The sequence below is a fragment of the Myotis daubentonii genome, chromosome 9, assembly GCF_963259705.1.
Source record: "Myotis daubentonii chromosome 9, mMyoDau2.1, whole genome shotgun sequence".
In the NCBI taxonomy this organism is placed as follows: Eukaryota; Metazoa; Chordata; class Mammalia; order Chiroptera; family Vespertilionidae; genus Myotis; species Myotis daubentonii.
The window spans coordinates 82,858,998-82,882,636 of NC_081848.1; the positions used below are offsets into that span (position 1 = coordinate 82,858,998).

General features: G+C 47.3%; 9 non-coding genes across 9 annotated transcripts; all 9 read left to right on the top strand.

Annotated features, from left to right (window-relative positions):
• The first annotated feature begins 12,644 nt into the window (after positions 1-12,644).
• LOC132242399 (small nucleolar RNA SNORD26) lies at positions 12,645-12,716 on the top strand. The gene has a single exon (XR_009454596.1). It is a non-coding gene; the product is annotated as a small nucleolar RNA SNORD26 (small nucleolar RNA).
• Positions 12,717-13,007: 291 nt separating this feature from the next.
• On the top strand, positions 13,008-13,079 carry LOC132242398 (small nucleolar RNA SNORD27). The gene has a single exon (XR_009454595.1). It is a non-coding gene; the product is annotated as a small nucleolar RNA SNORD27 (small nucleolar RNA).
• A 298-nt stretch (positions 13,080-13,377) lies between these two features.
• Positions 13,378-13,452, top strand: LOC132242396 (small nucleolar RNA SNORD28). Its single transcript, XR_009454594.1, has one exon. It is a non-coding gene; the product is annotated as a small nucleolar RNA SNORD28 (small nucleolar RNA).
• A 367-nt stretch (positions 13,453-13,819) lies between these two features.
• LOC132242407 (small nucleolar RNA SNORD22) lies at positions 13,820-13,946 on the top strand. The gene has a single exon (XR_009454603.1). It is a non-coding gene; the product is annotated as a small nucleolar RNA SNORD22 (small nucleolar RNA).
• A 191-nt stretch (positions 13,947-14,137) lies between these two features.
• Positions 14,138-14,204, top strand: LOC132242395 (small nucleolar RNA SNORD29). The gene has a single exon (XR_009454593.1). It is a non-coding gene; the product is annotated as a small nucleolar RNA SNORD29 (small nucleolar RNA).
• A 162-nt stretch (positions 14,205-14,366) lies between these two features.
• LOC132242400 (small nucleolar RNA SNORD30) lies at positions 14,367-14,436 on the top strand. Its single transcript, XR_009454597.1, has one exon. It is a non-coding gene; the product is annotated as a small nucleolar RNA SNORD30 (small nucleolar RNA).
• Positions 14,437-14,615: 179 nt separating this feature from the next.
• On the top strand, positions 14,616-14,683 carry LOC132242401 (small nucleolar RNA SNORD31). The gene has a single exon (XR_009454598.1). It is a non-coding gene; the product is annotated as a small nucleolar RNA SNORD31 (small nucleolar RNA).
• A 255-nt stretch (positions 14,684-14,938) lies between these two features.
• LOC132242406 (small nucleolar RNA SNORD22) lies at positions 14,939-15,064 on the top strand. Its single transcript, XR_009454602.1, has one exon. It is a non-coding gene; the product is annotated as a small nucleolar RNA SNORD22 (small nucleolar RNA).
• A 6,819-nt stretch (positions 15,065-21,883) lies between these two features.
• Positions 21,884-22,074, top strand: LOC132242441 (U2 spliceosomal RNA). The gene has a single exon (XR_009454632.1). It is a non-coding gene; the product is annotated as a U2 spliceosomal RNA (small nuclear RNA).
• The last annotated feature ends 1,565 nt before the right edge of the window (positions 22,075-23,639 follow it).

The window sequence follows — 23,639 nt, forward strand, 5'->3', positions numbered from 1 at the left end:
GGTGCACCAAGGAAGCATAACAAAATGCGGAGACAAAGAAACAGGACAAAATTGTCAATGGAAGATATAGAGTTCAGAACCACACTTTTAAGGTCTCTCAAGAACTGTTTAGAAGCTGCCGATAAACTTAATGAGATCTACACGAAAACTAATAAGACCCTCGATCTTATATTGGGGAACCAACTAGAAATTAAGCATACACGGACTGAAATAACGAATATTATACAGACGCCCGACAGCAGACCAGAGGAGCGCAAGAATCAAGTCAATGATTTGAAATGCGAGGAAGCAAAAAACATCCAACCGGAAAAGCAAAATGAAAAAAGAATCCAAAAATGCGAGGATAGTGTAAGGAGCCTCTGGGACAGCTTCAAGCGTACCAACATCAGAATTATAGGGGTGCCAGAAGATGAGAGAGAGCAAGATATTGAAAACCTATTTGAAGAAATAATGACAGAAAACTTCCCCCACCTGGTGAGAGAAATGGACTTACAGGTCCAAGAAGCGCGGAGAACCCCAAACAAAAGGAATCCAAAGAGGACCACACCAAGACACATCATAATTAAAATGCCAAGAGCAAAAGATAAAGAGAGAATCTTAAAAACGGCAAGAGAAAGAAACTCAGTTACCTACAAGGGAATACCCATACGACTGTCAGCTGATTTCTCAACAGAAACTTTGCAGGCCAGAAGGGAGTGGCAAGAAATATTCAAAGTGATGAATACCAAGAACCTACAACCAAGATTACTTTATCCAGCAAAGCTATCATTCAGAATTGAAGGTCAGATAAAGAGCTTCACAGATAAGGAAAAGCTAAAGGAGTTCATCACCACCAAACCAGGATTATATGAAATGCTGAAAGGTATCCTTTAAGAAGAGGAAGAGGAAGAAAAAGGTAAAGATACAAATTATGAACAACAAATATGCATCTATCAACAAGTGAATCTAAGAATCAAGTGAATAAATAATCTGATGAACAGAATGAACTGTTGATTATAATAGAATCAGGGACATAGAAAGGGAATGGACTGACTATTCTTGGGGGGGAAAGGGGTGTGGGAGATGTGGGAAGAGACTGGACAAAAATCGTGCACCTATGGATGAGGACAGTGGGTGGGGAGTGAGGGCGGAGGGTGGGGCGGGAACTGGGAGGAGGGAAGTTATGGGGGGGAAAAAAAGAGGAACAAATGGCCGGAACCGGTTTGGCTCAGTGGATAGAGCGTCGGCCTGCGGACTGAAGGGTCCCAGGTTCGATTCCGGTCGAGGGCATGTACCTGGGTTGCGGGCACATCCCCAGTAGGAGATGTGCAGGAGGCAGCTGATCGATGTTTCTCTCTCATCGATGTTTCTGACTCTCTATCTCTCCCTTTCTCTCTGTAAAAAAATCAATAGAATATATTTAAAAAAAAAAAAAAAAAAAAAAAAAGAGGAACAAATGTAATAATCTGAACAATAAAGATTTAATTTAAAAAAAAAAAAAAGAATTTAGCCTTCGCCAAAACCGGTTTGGCTCAGTGGATAGAGCATCGGCCTACGGACTAAAGGGTCCCGGGTTCGATTCCGGTCAAGGGCATGTACCTGGGTTGCGGGCATATCCCCAGTAGGAGATGTGCAGGAGGCAGCTGATTGATGTTTCTCATCGATGTTTCTAATTCTCTATCTCTCTCCCTTCCTCTCTGTAAAAAATCAATAAAATATATTAAAAAAAAAAAAAAAACAGAATTTAGCCTTCAAGAGAAAATGAGACCAAAAAAAGCAGTTCAATGGTCCAGAGGCCAATAGGACCACAGGCAGCCACGAGTCCTCAGTACTTCACACTCAGGCCGGCAGGTATAGGCAGGGCCCTGAAATCTTTCTAATTCTCCTGCAAAAATTCATTTCACGCGTTTCCCAACAGATGAGGATTACTTGATCTTGGCCAAAAGATAAGGACATTATTTTCCTCCAAAGTATAAAAAAGGATTTCCAAAGAGAGAGCAAAGATGGGAGGATAGAAACAGGAGGCTGTCTCCCCGGCCAGCAGAGGGTACTGCAACTCTGCCCACGCCTAGGACATTATTCCAAAGACCCAGGAAAAAGCATCCGGGCTCTGCCTCTACACTCCCATCACCCCGAGCAGCTCAGCCGTCTGGAAAAGAGGTGCTGGCTGAAGTCAAGAAACTGAGCATTTGGAAGTCGAAGTGCAGCTGAAATGAAAGCAAAGAAGGAGGCAGACCCCAACCAAAGGGACTGAGTTGGCAGCTGTTACGGAAGAACTGGTGTTGGAATATGACTACAAATCCCGCAGGAGGGACACTGGTCCCTAAAGAAGAGAGCTGTCTTAGGGAAGGGTGAGGAATTGAGGGGGGATAAGAATCAGAAAGAGTAAAGGAAATGCAACTAAAAGCATCTCTTAGGCAAACAGGAATAAGTGCACCCTCCTAAATTGGACACTGGCATCCAAAATGGTTAACTGCTCCCAGAGCTTTCCAACAGGATAATTCTAAAGACACATAATGAGAATCTGGGAGCTTAGATTTCAATATAGAATCTTAGGTTTCCTGAATATGAAGTCACCGCTAGGATAGGGACGAAAGAATTATATCTGTTACATGATTATCACAGCCCCAGTTTCACACGTTTTCTAACCATTGTGAGTCCCCTGAAGCACATATTCCCAGAGGTGCTGCGATACCAGGCTGTGATATTGGGATATAAGAAATACAGATGCTCCTTGACTTAGGATGGGGTTACATGCCAAGAAATCCATCGTAATTGAAAATATTGTAGGTCGAAAATGTATTTAATACAGCTAACCTACCGAACATTATAGCTTAGCCTAGCCCTTCTACTGAATTCTTACTGCTTTCACACCATTGTAAAGTCAAAAAGTCACAAGACAACCATCCTAAATTGGGAACTGTCTGTATATACATTTGGTCTTCATCCGTTTCCTGGCACAAGAGCTACGAAACCCTTGCATTTCCTGAACAATAGAGGTGATGGGTGCATCTTTTGTTCTAATATTTGGTCTTAGTCCTCCCAGACACAGGCCTTCTAAGACCCTTGGAGTCTCTAGTGTAGGAAGTGTGTCATTTTGTATGTTAAGGAGGTGCTGGGGGTGAGGGGGGAGGCCTAGATAGTCCCAGGATAAGGGGTGGTTGCCAGAGGAATTACCAGTGATCAGCAGGTTACACCTTTCAGCCCCACCCCCTGGACCTCCAGAGAGGGGAGAGGCTGAATACTGAGTCCATCACCAGAGGCCATGGGCATGCCTGCGCAATGGCACCTCCAGAAAAGCCCGACACAGCAGGGTTTGGAGAGCTTTCAGTTGGTGAACACAACATGTGCCAGGAAGATAACACACCCCAAGCGCCTGTGCTTGGAACTCTTCCAGACCTCTTCCTGTGTACCTCTTTCTGGCCATTCACTTATGTTTTCCTTTACAAGAGGCCCAGAGCACGGAATTTTGTGCACTGGTGGGGTCTCTAGTGGCTGCCGGCAGGGTACTCCTTCCCTTCCCCCAGTTGCCTGCTGCTGCCGCTGCCACCAACCGGGGCCTCCCCCCCTTTCCCCAGCCCACCCGCCTCCTGGTCGAACTCCCGGAAGAACTCCTGGTCAAGGGGACAATTTGCATACTAGCTTTTATTATCCTATATAATAAAAGGGTAATATGCAAATTGACCTAACAGCAGAACAGTTGCTATGATGCACACTGATCACCAGGGGGCAATCAATGCAGGAGCTGCCCCCTGGTGGTCACTGAGCTGGGGGGCGGGGGGAGGGGGCAGGCCTAACTTGTCAGTTGGACATCCCCCGAGGACTTCCAGACTGCTAAAGGGCACAGGCATGGCTGATGGGGATCCCCCCCCCCACCCCAGTGCACGAATATCATGCACCGGGCCTCTAGTACAGGATAATAAACTGGTAATAGGAAATAAAGAGTTACCCTAAGTTCTATGAGCTGTTACAGCAAATTCAAACCTGAGGAGGGGGTTGTGGGAACCCTGATTTGTGGCCAACTCAGAAGCGTGAGTAACCTGGGAACGGATTACTTGAGATTGGTGTCTGAAGTTGGGGATAATCTGTAAGACCGAGCCCTTAACCTCTGGGACTGTACAAACCCTAGGTGTTAGTTTCAGAACGGAATTAAATTGTAGGACATCCAGTTGGTGTCTGTATGGAAGTGGAGAATTACTTGGTGTGGAAAACCCATACATTTGGTGTCAGAAGTATTCTGAACAGAAAACAGATCATAGTGGATGGCAGTAAACAGGTCATAACAGCAGATTCTTCTCTAGACCCTTGGTCGACTGCACTCAAATATGGAAATGTTAAGAAAGTTTTTTCTTGGCCCTGACCGGTTTGGCTCAGTGGAGAGAGCGCTGGCCTGCGGACTAAAGGGTCCCAGGTTCAATCCTGGTCAAGGCCATGTACCTTGGTTGCGGGAGCATCCCCAGTGGGGGATGTGCCGGAGGCAGTTGATCGATGTTTCTAACTTTCCATCCCTTTCCCTTCCTCTCTGTAAAAAATCAATAAAATATATATTTTTTTAAAAAAGAAAGTTTTTTCTTATTCATTACACTAAACAGAGAAGGTACAAACTGCAGATATTTATTTTTTATTTTTTATTTTTTTAAATATATTTTATTGATTTTTTAGAGAGTGGAAGGGAGAGAGACAGAGAGTCAGAAACATCAATGAGAGAGAAACATCGATCAGCCGCCTCCTGCACATCTCCTACTGGGGATGTGACTGCAACCAAGGCACATGCCCTTGACCGGAACCAAACCCGGGACCCTTCAGTCCGCAGGCCAACGCTCTATCCACTGAGCCAAACCGGTTTCAGCTCAAAATGCAGACATTTAGCAAGACATTATGAAATATGAGAAATCTAGATTCTAAACTCAAATAAAAATTTGTACTAAGGTATTGACTTAAAACTCAGAAGTTTAAGAAAAGTGGATTTTGCCGAAACCGGTTTGGCTCAGTGGATAGAGCGTCGGCTTGCGGACTGAAGGGTCCCGGGTTCGATTCCGGTCAAGGGCATGTACCTGGGTTGCGGGCACATCCCCAGTAGGGGATGTGCAGGAGGCAGCTGGTCGATGTTTCTCTCTCATCGATGTTTCTGACTCTCTATCTCTCTCCCTTCCTCTCTGTGGAAAATCAATAAAATATATTTTAAAAAAAAAAAAGTGGATTTAACCGTAAGTTTGGAAGGGGAATCCCTTTTTATCCTCAAATTAGCAAGCAGCATTAGAACTGAGTTACCATAGAGTAAATTTCTTTAAAATAATGTCAGAAATTTACAAAAACACTTTTATCGATAACTAACACTTGATCTGGGGAAAAATATTGAGACCTAAATATTTTTATCTACTTCCAGCAAATAAAATTCTATGCCGTACAGAAAAATAAAACTGAATCTATAGACAAATTATTAGGATAAGAGTTCAATAAAATACTAGACACATACAAAAATAATTCTGTTCTTAACACTAGTAGCAAACTACTAGAAAAAAAATTTAGGTTGCCAAGTCCACCAGCAACAAAAACATTCATGCACCAAATACTGAGTACCTACTATGTTCTAGGCACTGTTCTATGAGCTGGGGAGGTAGCAAGGATAGGGTCCCTGCTCTCATGAAGCCTAATTCCACTGAGTGAAAGAAAGAGAATAAAAATAAATAAATATTCAGACGAGATCGGGCGCGTTCAGGGTGGTATGGCCGTAGACAAATATTCAAACATATATCAAATAATTACAAGCCACAAATGTTAGAAAATATAGTATCTGAAGCTACTAAAACTAATAAAATATTGTATGAAACATATAAAGTATGCCTAAAAGTCAGTAAGGCCTGGCTGGCATGGCTAGAGGTTGAGCTTTGACCTATGAACCAGGTGGTCACGGTTCGATTCCCGGTCAGGGCACAGGCCTGGGTTGCAGGCTCGATCCCCAATATGGGGTGTGCAGGAGGCAGCCAATCAATGATTATCTCTCACCATTGATATTTCTTTCTCTCCCTCTCCCTTCCTCTCTGAAATCAATTTAAATATATATATATATATATATATATATATATATATATATATATATATCTCCTATCTAATAATAGACAAACATGGTAATTAACCAAACCTCCGGTATGCTTCCCATTGGCTAATCAGGGCGATATGCAAATTAACTGCCAACCAAGATAGCGGCCGGCAGCCAGGCAGCTGAAGCGAACAGGAGGCTTGCTTGCTCCAGTGATGGAGGAAGCCAAGGTTCCCCGCCTGCCGCGGCCCAGCTCTGAGCTGCACTCTAAGCAACAATGTTGCAATTATAGAAGCTAAACAAACCCCAGATATCTGCTTTCAGCCAGCCAGCCTTGGAACTGGAGCTGCAACAAAGTTTCAATTACAGAAGGTAAATAAATCCCAGAATAAAATAAAATAAAAAGAAAAAGAAAAGAAAAATAGGAGAGATTGGGAGCTTCAGTTGCAGGCTTGGCCCGCCTGAAAACGGCCCTCAGCCCCTCATCCAGGCTGGCCAGGCACCCCAGTGGGGACCCCTACCCTGAAGGGGGTGCGGGCAGCCTGAAAACAGCCATCAGCCCCTCACCCAGGCTGACCAGGCACCCAAGCGGGACCCCCACCCTGACTCGGGACACCATTCAGGGCAAATCAGCTGGCCCCCACCCGTGCACCAGGCCTCTATCCTATATAGTAAAAGGGTAATATGCAAACTGACCCTAACAGCAGAAAGACTAGGAATGACTGGTCACTATGACACACACTGACCACCAGGGGGCAGATGCTCAATGAAGGAGCTGCCCTCTGGTGGTCAGTGAGCTCCCACATGGGGGAGCTCTGCTCAGCCACAAGCCAGGCTGATGGCTGCCAGTACAGCGGTGGTGGTGGGAGCCTCTCCTGCCTCCTCAGCAGCACTAAGGATGTCTGACTGCAGCTTAGGTCTGCTCCCCACTGGCAAGTGGACATCCCCCGAGGGCTGCTGGGCTGCCAGAGGGATGTCTTATTGCCAGCTTAGGCCCAATCCCCTTGGGAGCAGGCCTCAGCCAGCAGATGGTCATCCCCCAAGGGGTCCCAGACTGTGAGAGGGCACAGGCCAGGCTGAGGGACCTCCCTCCCGCGAGTGCACACATTTTTGTGCACCGGGCCTCTAGTATATATAACATCTGACTAAACCAAGTGATGACAAGGATATGAAATTGCATAACATTAATTGGAACAACCACTCCAGGTGAGCTATGTGCAACAAGCTGTAACACTGAAAATATAGCCATAACCCAGCAATGTCACTCCTAGATTCATACCCCAGAGAAACTCTCACGCATATGCACAAAGCTACAGTCAAAAGATTTCACTGCAGCACTGCTTAGAGTAGTAAAAATTTGGAAGTCTGAAAGAGGGCCTGTCACTAGTGGACAAAATAATTTGTAGTAAACTTCTAAAGAGAATACTACAAATGACAAAATCTTTTTAAAAATTTATTGATTTGAGAGAGAGAGAGACAGGGAGAAACATCCATTTGTTGTTCCACTTATTTATTATGCATTCATTGTTTGATTCTTGTATGTGCCCTGACCATGGACCTAAACCACAACCTTAGCTTATCAAGACCACACTCTAACCAACTGAACTACCCAGCCAAGACATAAAACACTAAATCTTAAAGACAGGCAAAACATGTCCTAACCGGTTTGGCTCAGTGGATAGAGCATCGGCCTGCGGACTCAAGAGTGCCAGGTTCGATTCTGGTCAAGGGCATGTACCTTGGTTGCGGGCACATCCCCAATGGGTGTGAAGTAGGCAGCTGATCGATGTTTCTCTCTCATCGATGTTTCTAGCTCTCTATCCCTCTCCCTTCCTCTCTGTAAAAAAATCAATAAAATATATTAAAAAAAAAAAAAGACAGGCAAAACGTGTCAAAAATGTAGCGCTAAAGGAAAAGAGGCCTAACCGGTTTGGCTCAGTGGATAGAGCATCGGCCTGTGGACTAAAGAGTCCTGCGTTCAATTCCGGACAAGCACACATGTCCAGGTTGCAGAAGGACCAAGCCTGCAGGAGGCAGCCAATTAATGATTCTCTGTCATCATTGATGTTTCTCTCTCTCCCTCTCCCTTGCTCTCTGAAGTCAATAAAATATATATATATTTAAAATAAATAAATAAAAATCAACAGTAAGAATAGACATCTCTCTTGATCTTGGGCCAAAAAACAAAGAAATGACCTACAATTAAAGGTTCCTAGCAGGACTTGCTTCCATAAATTTCACTCAAGGTTACAAAAGCAGCCTGAGACCTAGCCAGTTTGGCTCAGTGGATAGAACGTCGGCCTGCGAACTGAAAGGTCCCAGGATGATTCCGGTCAAGGGCACATGCCCAGGTTGCGAGCTCAATTCCCAGGAGGGGTTGTGCAGGAGGCAGCCGATCCATGATTCTCTCTCATCATTAATGTTTCTATCTCTCTCTCCCTTCCTCTATATCAATAAAAATATATTTATAACAAACAAAAACAAAAGCAGCCTGAAAGCTGTTCCTTATATAAAATTCTGCATTTTCATTTCTCCCCCACTCCAGTCTAATCCTTCCCTAGGAGAGCTCCCCAGTGGCACATTCCTCGACAGCTCAGGAAATAAGGAAATTCTGGTCTCAAACTGAATTTTTGCTGTGGAGGTGAATGTCCTACTCCCGGCTCCCAGCAGAGCACTGCGCATTTGCGTATCCCTACTCCCGGCAGTGCTTCTTGCTGCCAGGAGGGGGCAAAGGATGCCGAGAAAAACGCCTGGAAGCAGCTTGCATCCTCCAAGAGCGATTATCAGCCTTTTCCATCTCATGGCACACGTAAACTAATTGCTAAAATCCTGCGGCACACCAAAAAATATATATTTTTTGCTGATCTGACAAAAAAATACGTATAATTTTGATTCATTTACATTAGACAGCGATTGTCATGCTGGCTGTTGTCATTTTTTTAAAATGTGTTTTTTTGATTTCAGAGAGAGGGAGATAGAAACATCAATGATGAGAATCATTGATCAGCTGCTTCCTGCATGCCCCCGAACTGGGAATCCAGGCATGTGTCCTAACCTAGAATCAAACCGTCACCTTCTGATTCATGGGTCGATGCTCAACTACTGAGCCACACCAGCCGGGCTTGGCATATTACTCATTTGTTTGTTTCTCTGTGTCTACCCACCAGAATATAAACTCCAAGGGCGCATAAAGGTACTGTCTGCTTTGTTCCCTGTTTTATCTCCTGAGCTTAGTAGGTGCTCAACAAATACCGGTAGAATAAATGTTAAATGAAAGTCACCTATAATCTCCAACTGCCAAGAACACTGGTTTTAGTTGGCACTTATTCCCTTCACCCCCTTTAGATCTTACAAAAAGAGTATCCCGTGTTTGACACTCCCCCTTTACGTTCCCCCTTTTCTAGTGGATTCTATGTCACTACACAAGAGGCTGCAAATTCAGTCCTAACCACCTTTGGCCCATAGACATATTTTGATTGGCTCACAGAATATGCTTAAAAAAAAAACAGATGTTGTCCCTAGCCCGTTTGGCTCAGTGGATAGAGCATTGGTCCTCGAACTGAAAGGTCCCAGGTTCGATTCCAGTCAAGGGCACAAGCCCGCGTTGTGGGCTCGATTCCCAGTGGGGGACTTGCAGGAGGCAGCCGAGATCAATGATTCTCTCTCATCATTGATGTTTCTCTCTCTCTCTCCCTCTTCCTTCCTCTCTGAAATCAATAAAAATATATTTTTTAAAAGAAACACTTTTTTTAAAAAATGGAAGTAAGAAATAAACACTTAAAGTAGGCAAATATACAATGTTGGATCTCTCGAACCTCTTGGTCATATTTTTTTGGAGACCACTCAAGCAGGGCAACAATCAGCTGGAGCTAAGAAAGGGCCGCTAAGCTCTCCAGGATCCCCACCCAGTTCATGTCGCTCAGCTGCATTCCTGACATTCCTGTAGGTGTGAGTTGGAGGGAGACCCTGACTTAAATCCTCTCCTTTGCGTTTCCACTGCCATTTCACTTGTTCGTACAGAATCCACTTACCTGCAGCCTAAACTACTGAGGCAATCTCATTAATGTCCTTGCCTCCATCTTATTCCTCAATTTGTCATCACCACCTGCTCAAAAACTTCCATGGGCTTTTTTCTTCTTCTTACTATCTATAGTTCAATGATTTGGTTTTGCAATCCAGGCCCTCCTCACCTGGCTTTCCCCGGAAAATCTTTCCCAGTTTTATATTCTACTATTCCCTTCCGCCCACATTTCATGAATTCTATCCACACACTTTCTTCCCTTTTCCAGCTCCTCTAAGTCTGTGTTCAAACTGTTTCTTTAATTTCCTCCCGGGTCGGTCTATCTACCCTTCAAGATTCAGACACTCCATAGAGCATTTCCAATCTCCATTCCCACATACAGCCTCCCTCGCCCTGTCTGCCTACCCTGGGACTTCTGGATTTCCCATACATTTCCTGCTCCATGGTCTTGAACAAAGCACTTCATGGTTATTGAGCAAATGAATTCATTCGTCCATAATAACTTTGCTCAAACTGGAATTCTCCCAATATTCTGTACACTGTCACCTGTTCTATCCTCCTGGGACACACGGGGACCACATTGCCCCTAAAGAAGTGAAAATGGGATCTGGGTAGAGGAAGGGGAGGAGGAAAATCTCAGATCCTGAAAAGGTTTCTGGCCCTCCAAAAGGCCACAGCACAAGGGCAGATACAGTGTGTCAGTGGTATTACAGTTTCATGGGGCCCTCGCTGGTTTGGCTCAGTGGATAGAGCATCAGCCTGTGAACTGAGCAGCGGTCCCCAACCGGTGGTCTGCGGACCACCGGTGGTCCGTGAGGTCCGAAAGGTTGGCGACTGCTGGACTGAAGGGTCCCGGGTTCGAGTCCAGTCAAGGGCACATACCCGGGTTGTAGGCTTGATCCCCAGTAGGGGGCGTGCAGGAGGCAGCCGATCCATGATTCTCCCTCATCGTTGGTGTTTCTATCTCTCTCTCCCTCTCCCTTCCTCAATAAAATATATATATATACATTTAAAAGAAATTTTCATGGGGAGGGGGGATTAGAGGGGAAAATGTCTTTTTAAGGAGCCTGTGGAGAGAGACTAATGAGGGAAGCTTGAGAAACAGTACCCGATCATTCCATTTGTTTCCTGGGTATCTGCTTGGTCCCCCGCTACCTGGAGGACAGTGTGCGGTGACGGCAGTCCAGCATGGATGTCCAAAGCAGGTCTGCAATCAGGCGGCCTGGATTGGCACCTTGGCGCTCTATTTCTTAGCGGGATAACACCACGCAAGTCCGCTAACCGCTCTGGGTCTCGGGTCCCCCATCTATAACCTTATCTCAGTCCTTCTCCCTGGGGCTGGATAGGAAGCGAGGTCGTGCAGCAGAGCACATGCCAAGAGCCTTTGCATGTTTATAAAACGCGCACGGACGGTCGGTGTTCGCGGCAGGTCTCAGTGACGGGTCTCCAGGTGGCGGGGACCACCCGGCCACCCGGCGGGAGCTGCAGCGGCCCCTCCCCGGTAACAGGGGGACCCGGGGACCTGGGAGGACTCCTCAATTCATGCAGTGTGCTTGAAACGTGCTCCCAACGCGAGCCGAGCCACAAAGCCCAGACCCTGCCCGCAGACTCGCCCGGATTCACTCCCGAAACGGCGTCATGCAGGGACCTGCAGTACCTGAGTCGCCTCCCGCGCCGGCACCCTGCGCACCAGGCCCGGCCGAGGGCTCCGGAGGTTCGGGATCCATGGAGGTGGGCCCTGCACACGGGTTTAGGGTGCGGGGGGGCAAGGGGAGCTCAGGGGAGGGTTTGGGGGTGGGCGGCTCTGACCCGGACGCAGCGACAAGGCGCGGGAAGCCGCCCCCGGCCTCAGGGCTCCAGTCCCACCGGAAGGCGGCGGTACAGACCGCGCCGCGGCGCCCCAGGCGTGCCTGCGCGCTGCCCTAAGGCGCATGCGCGGCTTTTCGCGCCGCTGGGGGCGCGCGCTCGCGTCCTCTTTGTCTGGAAATCTCTACCCACAACTCCCCGGGCTCGCACGCGCTCTCCCCGTGCGCGTGCGCCCGCCGCAGCCCCGCCCTCCAGTCCCGTGGGCCTCTGCGGGAGGGTATTTAAGTGCCTCGCTGAGGCCTTTGGGTCTTGTCTTTTCTCTGCTTCTCTGGTGAGTGTTCTCTCTGCGTCGGGGAGGACTGCCCGCGTGAGCGTGGCGGGCCTTAGGCCGTCTTCTGTGTTATGTCTGTTTGGGGGGGCGGGAGGGCAAATGGGGCGACTTGGCCATGGCCTCCAGGCCTCGAAGCTACCGCAGGGCTTTGTGAAGGACAAAATGGCGATGGCGGGCGGTGCCGGCGGCCTTCTCTGTGATGAGCACCTTTCACAGACCTGTACCGAGTCCCGTGAGGATAAGACACTCTGAGACGGGCCTTGCACCCCCGGTGCAGGGGGCGCTCCGGAGGCCACAGCGTTGGGCAATATGCAATACCGACCCAATGTCCTCCTTGTCTGCAGGGTTCGGGCGCACGTATGGACGCTAGAGGACCCGGGACATCCCTCTTGTTCGAGTAAGTGCTGAAGGCGGCCTTTCACGGCGAATCCTCCGCGGCTGCGTGCATGCGAGTCCTGTGCGGTGTGCTACGGGGATGATAAGAACCGAACTCTCTCTTTCTGATGGATTGGTGGAGAAGCGTACACATTCTGAGTAGCACCATCCGCAGCAAAAGTTGGGCTGTATTTTCATGCCTGGGGTCTGTTTAGCTCGGAAGTGTTAGGGCACGCGCACAAGACGAGGCTGCAAGGTATGAAACCTAAGTGAAGGGTGCTCTTCGCTGTTTTCCAGGTATGGTTCCGACCCAGAGAGCTCGTACAGGTTGGAGGATGGGACCAGACCTATCCCCGTGCAGATCAGTCCTTGCAGCGGGGCTCCGGTGGGTACACAGGATTATGCCATTATGGGTAGGGGTGCCGTGTGCAGATGGGTGTCCCCTTGGGCTGGCCACTCCGTGATGAACATACAACGACAAGCATATGACTGAACTTACAAGTGATGTCATCTAAGCACTGAGAAGTCGGCCAAGCGTCTTCACGGGCTTTGAATGGCTGTTACTGGGTATATGTAATGCCTCCTCTTTCTGTCCGTAGCAGCTCATCGGTCCTGACGGATTCGGCTGCCTCCGAGGGTGATCACAGGTAATTGTCTAAGTGAGGGATTGAGATGTTCTCTCTCCAGTGTCCCCCCACAACCAGGAGAGCAAATGGTCCTTCCTGCTGGTTTCTCCTGGAATGATTGTGCTGGGGAGGGAGAGAACACCCCGGTGGTGCATCTGGTTCTTGGGGGTGTGATATTCCCCCTCACCCACACATCACTGTCAGATGATTTGAATTGTTACACTGATGCTCTGTGAGGTACGACAGGTAATAGCATGTTAGAGTTCTGATGGCAGTTTCTGTTCGATGATGAAATCTTACTCCATTGTAACATTTTTAGTAATAATTGACTCTTCATTTATAGGTTGTCCTGATGATGATCTATTCGCCTATCTAAATGGTAAGTAGCTTCTTCCAATACTCCAATCTTGTGGTAAACTAACACGTGAACCCATTATCCAGTGAATAACTTGGCAACGTGTTTTGTTTTTGTCACCAGAGCCTTAATTGACCCATTTAGCTTTCTGGTTTCTCGTTGCTTGTAGTGACATTTCTTGATCTCTTGCCTCCTAGGTCACCATTGATCTGCCCAGGGTTGAACACATGGAAAGAGGTGGCAGTGGTGAGTGTCTGTAACTGTTGTAACTTGCTGCAGAGTCCAGTGCCAGTGAGGAGAGCAAACATCCTGTCTTAGCCCAGTACTAGCCTCAGAGCCAGTAATGGTGAACCCACTGGGGCTACCTGGGAGATAGGATGAGAACCTGTTCCATAAGGAACTGTCTGAGGTACAACAGAGAGATAGCATTGCTTAGTTTTTCTTGGTCCTGCCTGTTAACCATAGCTAGAATCACTGTGGCTGTTTTAGGTCTTTTGCTAATTGCGTGATCTCATTCAGGAGCAGCTGGGCCCTGTAAACTCCTGAGAAACCTCCAGAGTTAAAAGGTGAGTTGATTGTCAGGCTTATGCCACCAAGTCGTCAGTTTCTATGATGAATCGAACTAGCTCACTATGACTTACATAATGAAAACATTTGAACACCTGAGAAACTGGAGAAGATGGTGGCGGCAGGGATACCAAGTTGGCATTTTCATTGACCACAGCCTTGTCTTTCTAGGTGCTGGTAACAGTGACCTGCTTTGCTTGTCCACTCAAAGGTGAGTGGTTTCCATATGTGCAACATGCCGGGTAGAGAATGCCCTTGAGGCCTGTATATATGATGACTGACATGGAATCTCGTTCGGCTGATGACTTGCTGTTGAGACTCGGAAATCTGATTTTCTAGGAACTGGCGGAAGCCTGCGTTTAATGCAGGAAGTGCACGCTGCTGACTCTGTCTTGTTTGTTTCAGGTCCAGCACCTCCTCTGGGGCCCAGGAATGATTTGAGGTAAGCTAAGCCTCTTTGTAATCTCAATCTGTGGCTGCTATATAAAATGTGCCCGTTTCACACTTTGGGATCACTCACCAGTGATGAGTTTATACCGCCCCAGTCTGATCACTGTGACTGAAAGGTATTTTCTGAGCTGTGAGCTTGCCTTGGAATGAAGTGACCCTGGGAAGTTGGTTGAGTAGGCAGTGCAGCTAATAGGACATTCTTTGGACCACCTCGTTTCTGAAAAGTGTGTTTTGAAACCTATGCAGCCTATACAGCTGTGCCTAGGGCTGGTTGACTGAGTTCCCATTCATTCTTTTGCAGGGGAAGTGTAATCTGTATTTCTGCTCAACTTCAGTCTGAAGTGTGAGGTGAGTAATTCAAAGGTAAAGTGCAGGCCAAGCTACAATTTCCCAGTGAGGAAACCTTCACACGTCTTACCTCCTGTCCTTGTCCCAGAGCCTGTAAAGGTGAACCCACTGGGGCTGGCTGGGGGAGAAGAGGAAAGTTCGTTCCAGAAGGAACTGTCTGAGGGATCACAAGGATTTCTAAGCATGGGGAAGGGAAGAATAACTCAATTGTTCAAAAAAATCGTATTTTTTTTTTTCAGGTCTAAAGAAAGAACAAAGCATGTATAATGGTAGGTATCTTCCCACTTTCAGGTATATAACCATTTGTACACCCTAAGCGACCTTTTTTAATGCCAGTTAACTAATCAATATTCAAAGTTACTGACATAAACAGAAAATCTAGGGGTGTGATTGGGTTAAAGGGTGGCACCTTGTAAGCTCACAGTGCATGTTCTTTCCCATCCAATAAACTCACTTTTTTTTCCCTACAGGAATCCAACTCTTTGAAGAGAATTTTTAAGCAATGTCTTATATAATCTGGCTGTTTAAATTTTCAAATAATCATTTCCATCCTTAAAAATAAAGGCTCTTTTTATCCTTCCCTCTGGTTGTGTTTGAGTGGATCTAGTTGTTTGCCTAACTAGGGTAAACTTCTAGGGCATCTGGGAGGGGGTGCTCTGGTTAACAATTGTTGAATGAATAATAGTTGGCATTAAACATTCATCTTGATCTCCATATGCCATTATATCTGAGTATATGCAAATGACTAAAGTTAGTCTCATCCAAATCCACATACCCAATGTTTTTAAGTCTTTATCTGGTCCTGGGCAAGCTGGCTTCGGCTGTAGGTAGTGGCACACGGCATGAGTAGGGTATATGTGTGTGGTTAAGTCTGATTCTGAGCCTTTTAAAGCAGTTACCTAGTTTTCCAAGCCCAGAGGGTCAAATCAGCATGGTTAACATGCACACGGGGCCCACACCTCACTGGGCCCTTGCGGTGCAAGTTGTCAGATAGTGTTGGTCCTTATATTACTACACAGAATGGGTATGAATTCAAGGATTGCCACCTGTTTTGGGGGTTCTGCATATGTGAATTTTAGGGTAAGGTCTCCCTCTGCCCTGGAGTATTGTTTCCAGGATCCTCATGGACACCAAAGCTCAAGGACGCTCAGGACCCTTGTAAAATCTGGGTTCAATTGGAGGGAGGGTCAGCCTGCTCCACCCAGAGTTCACTTGAGAGCCAGTGATGGTACCCACTTCTTGGGAGTTCGTGGTGTAAGTGTAAAAAAAAACCATCTGCACTTCGTTCGTGTGTGGAACCTGCAGATAATGAAGGGCCAACTATGCATTTTGTGTCAGAACTGTGGCGGCCAAAACTCAGTCCCTGGTCGGACACCATATGTTGCGGCCAAAGGTAAACTGAGTGGGGGGGGGGGGGCGTGAAAGGATAAGGAAAGATAAGAGAATGAAAGCTGGGTCTCGGTGGGACACTGCTCCAGCGCCCACAAGCCGTGTCTTTATTTTATAGCAGATGCCACGAGGCAAAGTAGGGGCGTGATCACGTTGTTTACAGCATTCTCGTGAGTCTCAACCTCACTCAACTACATGCACGTGAGCTCTATTACAAGGCACGTGGGGCCACGTGTTCAGACCATAGGTTCAAGCTTACAACCACAGCCGCTGGCTATGATTGTGTTGGGAGGGCCCTGTCCTCCAGCTGGGATTTGCACGTGGCCATGAGAGGACCCTGTCCTTTCGTTAGTCCAGGCTTGAACCTGGCCAAAGCACTGTAGCCGCGCCCCACATCTCCCCCTTTGCTTTTGTTTTTAAACACACCTATTTACGTTATCCAAAAACCTCTAAACAGGTTATTCAGCATCATCAAAATATCACAGCAAACTTCTGGCTATTAACAAAACTATAGACAGCAATGTTAACAAGAGAACAAAACTCTGGCTAATAAAGCAATACCAATGCAAAACCCAACTACAAACATGTTAACGTTTTCAGGATATCTTACTCAAAGTCCTTAGATTTAGCTCCTCAAGATTTTACAGAAAACTGACAGTTCACCAACACTAGCATAGCTCCCACTTGCTTTTCTAACATCTGCTTGGCCTCGGTCGCCATCTTCTTCAGCGGACTCCATGCTGATACCTCGGCGATGCAGAGATGTCGTTGATGCAAAACTAGTCCCCTGGATCAGGCTGTTTGGAAGGTTGACCTCGGCACTGAGTCCGCATCAGTCCCGGTCCAATCAGCCCTGTCCACGCGGGGGAAGTTCTTGTTCTTTACGCGCTGCTGCATGGAAACGAGCAACCCTCGGTAGCTGGAGACCTCCAACTCTGAGTCTGCGTCTCACACAGACCCCAAGTCCCAGGGAGCTATCAGGTCTCACAAGCAAAGATAACCAAAGCCTAGAAACAATGCAACTGCGGCAAGAGCTTACAACCTCGGTCTAAAACAAAAATCACTTCCTTAAACATAAATCACCACAGCCATCTGCTGCTTTACAGTGGCTTAAACAAAACCTGGGAGATTTCTACCTTACTTTATATCTTCCTATTCACTTATTTTCTACAGCTTATTTCTACCACTTATTTCTACTTATTTCTCTATTCCTACAGCTTATTTCTACCACTTATTTCTACTTATTTCTCTTCTACAGCTTATTTTTACCGCTTATTTTCTACTTATTTCTCTATTTCTACCACTTATTTCTACCTATTTCTTACTTCTACAGCTTATTTCTACCGCTTATTTCTTACCGCTTAGGTCTCTATTTCTACCACTTATTTCTACCTATTTCTCTATTTCTACAGCTTATTTCTACTTATTTCTCCATTTTTACAGCTTATTTCTACCACTTATTTCTACATTCCTACAGCTTATTTCTAACACTTATTTCTACCGCTTATTTCTACTTATTTTTCTATTTCTACCTATTTCTCTATTTCTACAGCTTATTTCTACTTATTTTTTGCTTATTTCTCTACCTCTAACTATGAACTATAGGTCAGGTTGGCTGCTTTTGCCAAAACCTTTCCTGGGTTGCAACCCCTGCTTATTTCTACATTTCTACAACTTATTTCTACTTATTTTCTACTTCTTATTTCTATATTCCTACAACTTATTTCCTACTCTATTTCTACGGCTTATTTTCTACTGCTTACTTTCTACAGCTTATTTCTACCACTTATTTCTACCTTAGAAATTTAAAAATGCTTACTTTAAAAATGCTTCAATTAAGCATATTCCCATGTTTTACACCGAGCTAATTTTACCACACTTCGGCTCCCTACCTTATTTTATTTTTGGCCTTCTTACTTTTGCTTTTTAAGCTTAACTTCTTATTTTCTAACTTTCGTTTTTTAAGCTTACTCTCTGCGCGCGCCTTGGAGCCTCCTTTCACCCGACCACTTTTTAAATTCCCCCGAACTCAGGCCCTGGTGGGCGCCACAGAACTAGAGTATAAAGAGACAAGTTAATGCTTTTTGTTCATTAAGTGGTAGCCATTCGGATTTGAGAGTTGTCAACAGTAAGAGAAGGAGAGGGGTGGTCCTGAAAGTGCGTCAGATAAGACCCACACCAGGACCCTGGGGGCGGTGGGTAGTGGGAGGTGCACCAGCATTTAAAGATGGGGAGCAGCAGAGGGGGAGCCCAGAAAGGCCCTGCAACCATGGGAGGCCTGCAGAGTGGGGAACTGGTAACCGGGAGAACCCACACGAACACCTGGTGAAGGGTGTGTCAAGGCAACAAAGGTCACAACAGACAAAGTGACTGCAAGCAGGTGTGGGGAGCTTTAGCTACAGAATGGTCGCTAGTGCGTGCATTACCTCACCCGGGGGAGACAAAGAAAAGGTGAGCGAATTACCCATTGTCACAACTGCAGGGGAGGAGGGTCAGTTGTCCACATTGCAGGGGTGTAGCCATTAGACCAGGCTGCTGTCACTCTTAACGCAGGTCTGGGGGATGCAGCAAGGAGGTGATGGAGCCAAAGATAATGACACTTTCCTCAAACGACTTTCACCATTTGGCAAATAAGGAATTCAAATTAAAGCCCAAGTTAATGGCTACTTGGGCTAAGAAATGAAAAAATATGAGACGGATTATATGGAGCAACGGTGAAAAGCGCCAGAGCGATTGAGGCCTGGCTGCTTACAGTCCGTACACTGACTACGGCATCTCTAGCCTGGACCTCCTCCCTGGGCACCCAACTGCCCCTTGACCCCCCCACCAGGTATCCAATTCAGACCCTTGATTTACCTGGTCTGTCCATGTCTGCTCCCCCAGTCTCCCCACTTCAGTTAGGTGGTAAGAGCACCAACAAGTTCTCTATCCCAAACCTAGCAATGCACTAAACCCAGAGCCAAGGCCTCACTCCTGCCTTTGGGTTACACTGTAAGAGGCGAAGACAGCCAGCATATAAGATTATTTGAGCTAGCACAGTGGCTCTCACACAGGGGTGATTTTGCCCCCAGGGACAGTTACCGATGTCTGGGGACATTTTGGTTGTCCCCACTTGGAGTGCGTGGGGTAAACTCCTGGCATCTTAGTAGGTAGAGACCAAGGATGCTGCTCTACACCCTACAATGCACTAGACAGACAGCTGCCTCTCTTCCACTCTGCAAACAACGAATTATCCAGCCTAAAACGTCAATAGGGCTGTTTTAGACACCCTGAGGTATATGATAAATGCCAACAAAGAACAGTGTCCCGGCCAGTGTGCTCAGTGGTTACAGCGTCAGCCCACGCACCAAAGGATCTCAGGTTTGATTCCCAGTCAAGGGCACACACCTGGGTTGCAGGTTAGATTGCCCCGTCAGGGTGCGTGTGGGAAGGAGGTAACCAATTTTTGTGTCTCTCTCACATTGATGTTTCTCTTTCTCTCCCTCTCTCTCAAAAAAGTCAATGAAAACACATCCTCAGGTGAGGATTTTTAAAATAGCGTTAACGGCAGTCTCTGCCATAATGCATTCTCAAAGCCTTAACCACATCTACACAGGAACTCTTTCCATGTAAGATCACACATTCAGAGGTTCTAAGAATTAGAACATAGGCACATTTGTGGGGGCATCATTCTACACACCACACCCCCTTAATGCAGTCCCTCCCCGGAGGCCCTGGTTTTATGCTTCTGTTTATTAACATCGAAGACACAGTGCTGAGACCCTTGACCTTGTTCTCTAAATCATGGCTTTTCAGAAAGCTTGCCAGTTGAAATTACAATAGTGAGAATGGAATGACCTACTCTTGCCTGAAGGATCTCAGCCATGCCTGTACCTTTGACACAGAGCCAAGGCCTCTATTTTCCAAGGAAACAGGACCTCAGTCAGGTCCCTTCTCTGACAGGGCCGGATATAGAATGTATACTGATAAAAGGGTAAAGGCTAATTAGACCGGGAGACCTTCCGGACATCCTTCTGGACAAAGCCATGGTGGCGGGGCAGAGGCAGAGGCAGTTAGGGGCAATCAGGCCAGCGGGGGGAGAGGACAGTTGAGGGTGGTCAGGCCGGCAGGGGGGGGCAGTTGTGGGTGAGAAGGCTGGTGGGGAGGGCAGTTGGGGGCAACCAGGCTGGCAGGCAGAGTCATTAGGGGTGATCACGCAGGCAGGGAGGCAGGCAGATGAGCGGTTAAGAGCCAGTGGTCCAGGATTGCAAGGGGAATGTCCCCCAAGGGGTCCCAGATTGGAGAGGGTGCAGTCCGGACTGAGGGACACCCCCATCCGCCCCCCCCCCGCATGAATTTCATGCACCAGGCCACTAGTCCTCCTATCTAATAACAAACATGGTAATTGACTGTACCTTCGCTACACCTCCCATTGGCTAATCAGCACAATATGCAAATTAACCACCAACAAAGATGGCGGCTAAGTTGCATAATGCAGGCAGGGGGGGCCAGCACGAGCCACCATCTGGCCCGTGTGCGGCCTAAACCCCCGCTGCGGCCCTGGGCGGCAGGGACTTGGCAGCACGATCAGCCGAGGAAGCCCTATTCTTGCAGGAATCCTCCTGCAACGGGCTTCTAGTCCTATATAATTAAACCCTAACATGCAAATCAGCCAAACAGTGGAATGACCACCAGGGGGCAGCCGCTCAACCCAGGAGCCAGAAGCTAGGCTGAGACTGGCAAGCCCGGAGGTACTGGTGGAGCCTCTCCCATCTCCGCTGCAGGGGGCGGTAAGGAGCAAGGGGTCCCAGAGTGCGAGAGGGTGCAGGCGGGGCTGAGGAACTCCCCTCCCGCCCACCTCCCACTGCGATGCACAGGGCCTCTAGTCCCTTCATAAAGCATTTGCTTTGAGCCTATAAAAGAATTGCTCATTTAAATTTGACCTACACCGGCTCCACCCCCTCTCCCAGGGCTGGATCCTGGGTGCTGGAATCAGGAACCTCTGAAAGGAGAACTCAGTCCTAAAGGCCGCCCTTCCCTGTGTCCTCACTTCTCAGACCACCGCCTCAGCGCCCTAGGATTTCCCGTTTAACAGGGACCTGCGCCTCCTGGAGGAACTAAAGAGCAGGATCCCAACTCAGCAATTTGGACTCCAAGGTCTGGGCTCGGAACCGCGGCCTCTTCAAACGTGTCCCGCAGAGGGGGCCACCGCCACCCGCTACACCTTCAACCCACCGACGGAAACCCCGCTAGCCGCCCCCACGGGCTGCCAGGGAGCCATCAGGACGCGAATCTAACCCACAGTCCGGGAGAAGAAGAGACCAAGAGGCACTGAAATGACGACTTGTATGTGGACCAATCCGAAGATTGTTACAAAGAGGAGGGGCGGGTTTATGCAAAACACACCCAGCAGGGAGCGCATGGGAAAAGCAGTAAAGAATTCTATTTTAAGTCTGTTTCCAACAATCTGCCATTATTTTTAAGAAAGAATAATAAAAAAAACTGGGTTTAAGAAATATGACATACTGAAAACAATCTAATCGTTAGGCCATAAAAGTAACCACAAGTAGTAAAGCTACAGTAAGGGCAAGCCTGGCGCGGAGTCGGAGGCGTCGGTATCGCTTCTCGGCCTTTTGGCTAAGATCAAGTGTAGTATCTGTTCTTATCAGTTTAATATCTGATACGTCCTCTATCCGAGGACAATATATTAAATGGATTTTTGGGATTAGGAGATGGAATAGGAGCTTGCTCCGTCCACTCCACGCATCGACCTGGTATTGCAGTACCTCCAGGAACGGTGCACCCCCCTCGGGGGAAAACTGGTGGTTCAAAGAAAGATTTCATATCCGCTTCTCAAGCGAGAAGAAGCAATGAGTGCTCTGGCATAGTCAACACGCTTTCAGAAGTCTGGCTCTCTTTGTTCCGTTTTTCATTCTTTTCTACCACTTTCACTTTATTTTAAAGGGCAGACCTCACGCAGGCCAGGGTGATGCAGGTGGTTGGAGTATCGCCCCCATTCAGAAGGCTAACTCAGTTCTAAAGGCCAGCTCCAGTTCTGCTCAAGGCACAAGCGACCCATGTTTTTCTCCCCCTTCCTCTAAAATCATTAAAAAATACATCCTCCGGTGAGTGTTTTCTATTTTTATAGGAAAAGATGGAAATTTATTGAGAAACAAGCACAGATTCCCACGTGGGGAGGGCGAGGATTTTTTTTAAAAAGCAGATTTCGCCTTATCCAGTTTTGCTCATCTGGCCAGGGACTCAAGGGTCGCGAGTTCTATTTGGGGTCGGGGGCGCGTACCTGGGTTGCAGGTTAGATCCCCCCCGCCCCAGTGCGGGGGAGGAGGAGTCGTGCGGGAGGCAACCAATCCATGTGTCTCTCTCTCATGGATGTTTTTCTCTCTCTGCCTCCCTTTCACTCCCTTATCAAAGCAATGGAAGAAATGTCTTCGGGTAAGGATTCTAAAAAATAAAAATAAAGGCAGATGTCTAGGTCTAATCCTATCAGCCTTAAAAACCCAGACGTGTCCCCCGACTTTACAATGAGGAAGACCGCACCAATGAGGAATGGATGGATGCCTCGCCAAATAAATAAATAAAAAATAAATAAATAATAAATTATAGGATTATAGGGAAACATGGAGTTTGTTCTGATAGGCTCAATACAGAGTAGAACTGTGTGCAAAGACGTCAGCATCGGGTCCGGGCTGTGAAGTGTACCCAGGGTGCCGTTTCCTTGGTAACAATACAAAAGTAAATGTGGAACGTTATGCTCAGAATTCCTATCGGCAGCTCTGCAGCTGCGCTGATAAGGCTGCTCTTCCGTGGAAGACAATCTGCCAGGCAAGAGGGGGATGCTTTCTTCTTACTGATATAATTTCAAACAGCAAAGTTTCTGAGCGTCTATGATTTCAGAGAAGACTATTTCTCAGTAAGAAAACAATCACGCAAAGAAAGGGGCCGTTATGACATTGCAGCTGGTCCTTGGGAGGAGTGCTGTTTCTATTAACTTGCCGATGTTTACTCTGAGCTAGTTTTTGCCATCACCGAACCTCAATGTGAGGGAATAAAAATGACGTCCTATCTCCATTTCCCAAAACACAGACCTGTTTTAGGGTCGTCGGTTTCATTGCCCCCGTCTTTCTTTGTTTTGTGTCTTTTATACTCGAGTTAGAAACCAAGCGTCTATTACAATAGTGATTTGAATCGCGTCGGCAGCAGAAAAAAACATGCCACGCTGCTGGGGGCAGGGAGGCGGCTGGGGCGGGCTCGCCCGGCATCGCGGTCCGCTTAGGATGAGATCCGCTCCGAATGAAGACTTGGAGCAAGTTGCTCTTCAGATCCCCACAAATCTCTACCTTTTGACTTCGTAT